Source organism: Lucilia cuprina, chromosome 5 (assembly GCF_022045245.1).
Source record: "Lucilia cuprina isolate Lc7/37 chromosome 5, ASM2204524v1, whole genome shotgun sequence".
Taxonomy (NCBI): Eukaryota; Metazoa; Arthropoda; class Insecta; order Diptera; family Calliphoridae; genus Lucilia; species Lucilia cuprina.
The window spans coordinates 50,573,715-50,579,886 of NC_060953.1; positions in this window are offsets into that span (position 1 = coordinate 50,573,715).

The following is a 6,172-nucleotide window of genomic DNA, read 5'->3' on the forward strand; positions in this document are numbered from 1 at the left end:
ACTGAACTAGAACTGAACTAGAAGTGAACTAGAAGTGAACTAGAACTGAACTAGAACTGAACTAGAACTGAACTAGAACTGAACTAGAACTGAACTAGAACTGAACTAAAACTGAACTAGAAATGAACTAAAACAGATCAAGACCAAGTGAGTTCTAATGCATCTAAAGTAAATAGCATTTCGGCTGTTAGTGCCTTTTTATAGAAGTACACATGGCACCACTTATACCCAAGATTCATGTACGCTGAACTCCCTGTAGTAATTTGCATTAAGACCCCATTTCTTTTACAATTATTATCACTTTTTATTTCAAAAATCATATTTTGTATTAAAAATTCTGATTATCAAATAAAATTGGAATTTGGTAGAAAAAAAATTATTGGTATTAAAATGCAAATATTTGACAAAAAGTCATGGTTTTTCTAGGGAAAGGTTGTAGGTACTAAAATTTCACTGAAAATCAAAGTTTTTCTAAAAAATATTTGTATATAAATGTTGTTTTTAGGTTTTTTTGATTTTGTGCACCAAAACTTATAAAGGTACTATGTACAAGAACGAGTAAGAGTAAATTATCAGGACGAGCACGTCTGGTCATTAAGCCAAATAAAAACCAAAATAAGATTTATATTTCCAAGCACGAGGTTGCAAAGTATTTTGATGTTCGTTTTTTATATTTCTGCATGGGTAGGCAACAAAAGAAACTTTAAAATCTAAAAATAAAATTTCTATAAAACACAGACAGATTAGAACTTTAAAAAATATTAATGCGACAAACTATTTGTTTCAATAAAAACCATTAAAAGCTCAAGAAACTTTTCGCACTGACCTCCATACTTAGGTTTATTTTATTATTTTGTTTTGTTATTTTGCATGAAAACTCTGTAATAAGGTGAAAGTAAAATAAGGAAAATGAAAGTTTATTTTATTTAATGTTTTTCCAAAGGTTTTTGTATTCTCTCTTTGTGTGATTATTAATTTTGTTTTTTTTTTTTTGTTATTATTGTTGTTGCCCCTTTTGTAGTAGATACAAAAGTTCTGGCCGGAACGAAAAGTTTAAGTTAAAGCACTAACAAACAAAAACGACCTGTTGGTTGTAGGTTTGTATAAGTAAATGAAACAGGATTCAGTTATTTAAGTTAATAAAATAAATACAAACACAAATACCACACCACCACAAAAATTCTCTCTCTTTCATTCTTTTCACATGCACACATACATACACACTAAAAGGATATCAATTTATATTTACCATAATATAAAATATGTATCTATGTATGTCTGTATGTGTGTGCTTTTTGTATAAAATAAACCATACAAACAATTGTTAGGACACTACTTAATATCAGTTAAAGGATAATAGATAATAAAACAAAGCTGCAAACAAGTAAAAGTAGGAAGTCAAAGTAATCCTACACCATAGGCTTTATATAAGAAATTATGTGAAAATATAATAAATTATTTTACGTTTGTTTAGCTAATTAAGTTATTTTATTACTATTAACATTAACAATAAAAGATAAATAGTTAAATTACATGTAAGTCACAGAAAAAGAGAAAAACGCATAAAATTTTTCAAAACAAAGTAAATAAAATTAATAGATTTGCAGCAAATCTCTTTTATTTTTGATAAGATGTAATAAAGTTTAATTCATAAGAAAATTATTTTCATAAAATATAAAATACCAGTGAGTATATTTCTTTTTTACTTTAAATTCGAAATACTTTTTATTTTTGTTGATAAAAAGTGTTTGGGCAAAACACTTAATAACCTCCCAAATTTTTTCATTAATATTTTATTCAAAAACAAGTAAGAGTTCTATATTCGGCTGTGCCGAATTTTATATACCCTTCACCATGGTGTGTTAAAAACAGTCAGTGTCAAAAAGTCCTCTTTTACATTACATTTTACATTACTTTCTTCGGGCTCAACATGCTTAAATTAATGCTTCTAGATTCAATATTATAGAAAATTGAAAATAGTACCTTTTGAAAAACGAAAAAGTACCCAAATTTTCCCTTTTATGGGAAAAAGTACCTTTTGCAGAACGAAAAAGTACCAAAAATCCCCATTGATTTGTTATCGTTTAATCCGAGATCTATATACTTAATTTCATGTTTCTGGGTTCATTATTATAGAAAACCCCAAAAGTACTTTTTAAAAAATGAAAAAGTACCAACAAGTTTCATTTTATGTGTTCTCACCTAATTCCGAATCTACATACTTAATTTCGAAAAAGTACCAAAAAGTTCACTTTTAAGGGTTCTCGCCTAATTCCGACTCTACATACTTAATTTCATGTTTCTAGATTCAATATTATAGAAAATTCAAAAAATACTTTTCGCAGAACGAAAAAGTACCAAAAAAATCCTCTTTATAGGTTCTTACCTAGTTTGTTTTTGTTTGTTTATTGTTTTGTATAAGCATGCATGAAGAAGTAAATTTTTTTGAAATTATCAGAGATGGTCTCGGATTTTTACTCATTTCTTCGTTATTTATGGGCCGATTGGGCTGATTTTAAATATCGTTCTATTCGATTGTATTTCTGATAGAATTATTGAAAATTCGGATCTCGCAGATATCTGGGGTCTTCTGAAAACTGATTTCAATATACACAGACAGACAGACGGACTGACGGACATGGCTAAATCGACTCCTCTATCTAAAGGATCCATAATATATATAGGGTCGGAAAATTATATTATAGAAATTACAAACGGAATGACAAACTTATATACCTTTTCACGAAGGTGAAGGGTATAATAAATTACATCTTAGATATACTCCTAACTTTTGTAGGTTATTATATGGTCGGCAAAAATAAGTGATAAAAATTGAATATCTCAGAAAGTGCAAAATCTAAAATGATCAAACTTTTTTATAGCATCTGCATACATATATGAAAATTTATAGACAAAATGTGAAGACTGGAAGTGGGCATGGTACCTCCAATATAAAGTATATATTAAATTGATAGTTTTCCGAAAATATAACGAATAGAGTCCATATTATCAATATGAATATTTATGACAAAAATTGGTAATCCAATAGGAGGCGTGGCTTAAAGAAATACAAAAATTCGTATATATGGGCAACTGTTTGAGCTGTATGCAGAGAAAAACCATAGTTCGACATGCTCACTATAACTAAACTATGCTCACTGTAACAATATATTGTTATCAAAAATATATAATTGTTAAATTAAATCTATTTAAATAATATTGTTATTCCTCTAATCATTTTCATATTCATGGTAGTTATAAATTTGAATACGATTCACTGAAAAATAATTATTTTTGCAATAACTAAATAATGGTAACTATTAAAACATAAAATGCTACTAACAAACATATAAACTTACAAATTATATTTTATGTTGTTCTATGTCTGTTGATACAACAACATAATAACTTTAGCCACACAACTCACACATATCATGTTTTATGTGTGTGTGTGTGTGTTATAAATATAATGAGTTGTAATAATTCTCCTTTGGTTTAAAACATCATATTTACTATATTATAAACTGTAATGGTACTAAATCAGTAATCAAAATAAATTTGATTTCGATACATATTTCTTAACATGTCGTTGATCACATTGAATCATAATATAGTTTTATATAACAAAAAAATTATGGTAAATAAAAAATATTATGATAAAATATTTCAACTGTATTAAATCATAATATGATATTTTAAAATTGTTACAATAACCATAATATATGTAGACTACAATAATAATTTTAACCATAATATGTTGCTCCTAGAACATGGTTACCACAACCATGTTTTTTTTCTGCGTGTGGAATACTTAAATATTACATGAACTACTTTTTTATCCATGTAAATATTTGTTAATAAATTTATGTATTAGTAATAAAAGGCGTGGGAATCTTTTTCATCTATGTAAACACTTGTATAAATAATTTTATAAATATCAGTCTGTCTGTCCGTCTGTCTGTCTGTTTGTCTGTCCATCTGTCTGTCTGTCTATGTTATATTTATGTTTAAAATACACTATGATGAAGGGTATATAAAATTCGGCACAGCCGAATATAGCACTCTTACTTGTTTCTAGTTTATTCTGTCAGGATCAAAAGATGTATAAAAAAATCTTTCAATATTTTTTTGAAAAAATAATATAATAAAAACGCAATTTTTTCCATTAAATTTGTGGCATCACACGTATATGACCCGGTTCTTGTCTAACGAATTTTTGCTCTTTTTGTCGGACTATTCTTCTACAATCCTGTAAACACATGGCTAATCAATTAACAATAGGGTAATGAAACCTTTCATCTGGATTAAATTCAAAAATTTATATATCTGGAAAACTTCACAAATTTCTAATATAATTTCAATTAACCAGTAAACATTTAAAGATTATTGACGCTTTTGTAGCTAATTAAAGAGAAAAAATGTTATATAAAAAATAAATACAACTCTAACGAAATTATACAAAAACGTGTAAGAAAAGAAATTATTTTCCCCTTAAAAAAATAAAAAAATTATATTTTTTTATATTAAAAATCAAGAAAAGCTAACAAAATGAAAAATAAAATTGCAAATACTTTTATTATTCTTAATATGTTTTTTTTCAAGTTATATTTTTATTTTTTTTTTTTTTTTTGATTTGGTCTTTGTTTGTTGCTCTTAAACCGAAATACATCATGAATACAAGATGAAAATTGCTTTGCTGCTGTTGAGAAAATTGTAAGAAATTTAAAAAAAAAAAAACACGAATAGAAATCAAGAAGAGTTCTCGTTATATAGTATATTTATATAAAAATGAACTTTAAGGATAGAAATTGTTTTTGAAAAAATAGTAAGAAATAATAGTCAAACATGGTCGACCATATGAAATCACGTACAAGTGAGTGTATGAGACAAATTTGAATTATTTTAACACAGAAGGACGGACAAACAGAGAGACAGACAGACGGACATCTAAATCGTCTCAGAATGAATATGATTCGATTAGTAAACATAAATGTAGTTAAAGGACCAATATTTTTGATTGCTACAAACATCAGCACAAACGCATAACACCATCCCCACTATAGTGGTGTAATAAAAACTGGAGCAAAAAAAATAAAAAAAGCAAACTGTAGCAATCCTTAAAGATATTGAGCAAAAATGATACTTTACATTAAGTATAAATGTTGGGTAATTTTATGCAAGATTACATGCAATTCGTATAAAGAAACAAAAAAAAAAAATAGTTAACCACAAACATTCATACATAGAATACATACACGGCAAAAATTTAAATCATAACTGGAATGAATTTTCATTCACAATAAGAAAAGTTCACAGTTATTATGTTATTGAAAATGAAGATCTTTTTATTATTTTTTAAACTATATTACAATACGACAAACTTCTTTCATTTCCTTTACACACCTATACTTTTACCCTATTCGAATAACACCTAAGTGTTGTTGTATTTTTGATGAAATGTTTAAATAATGCTTTTGTATAATAAACTAAAACTTTTGAAGATATTATACTGGTCTTGAAGTGAACTCAAATTGTAAATTGTGCTTTTTACTAAAAATGTTCAACCATGATGCAAATCTTGATTTTAGTAGAATTTTTTTTTCTTCCATTCATTTTGTTCCATTTAATGTTGAATGCTCTGCTTTTTTTGGTATATGTTTCTGGTTTTTGTTGTTACAGCATTTCTTTATTATTTTTATGTTTTATATCTAGCTTCTTTCTATGTTTTATATTAGCTTCTTTTTTTAATAAATTAGAAAACTAAAAAGGGATTGTATGTATGAAAAAAATGTAATGAAAGGTTAAATCGTATAGGAGTGTGTTTGATTATATACGAAAAAAAAAAACAGCAAGAAAAAAACACAAAAACAGCAGTGAACATGAAAGGAAATGAAGAAATGAAAAAAAAAAAAAAATAACATTAGTTCTGTATGTGCAGTTTAGAATACAAAGAAAATTGGTAAGAAAAATAATAAAAAAAAATTATTAAAATTAAAGAAACATATGTCTAACTTGGCATTGCTTTATGTTATTAGTCTAAATTGTAACACCATAGTTTGGGGGAATAGTCTATAGTCTAGTCTATAGTCTAGTCTGTAGTCTAGTCTATAGTCTAGTCTATAGTCTAGTCTATAGTCTAGTCTATAGTCTAGTCTATAGTCTAGTCTATAGT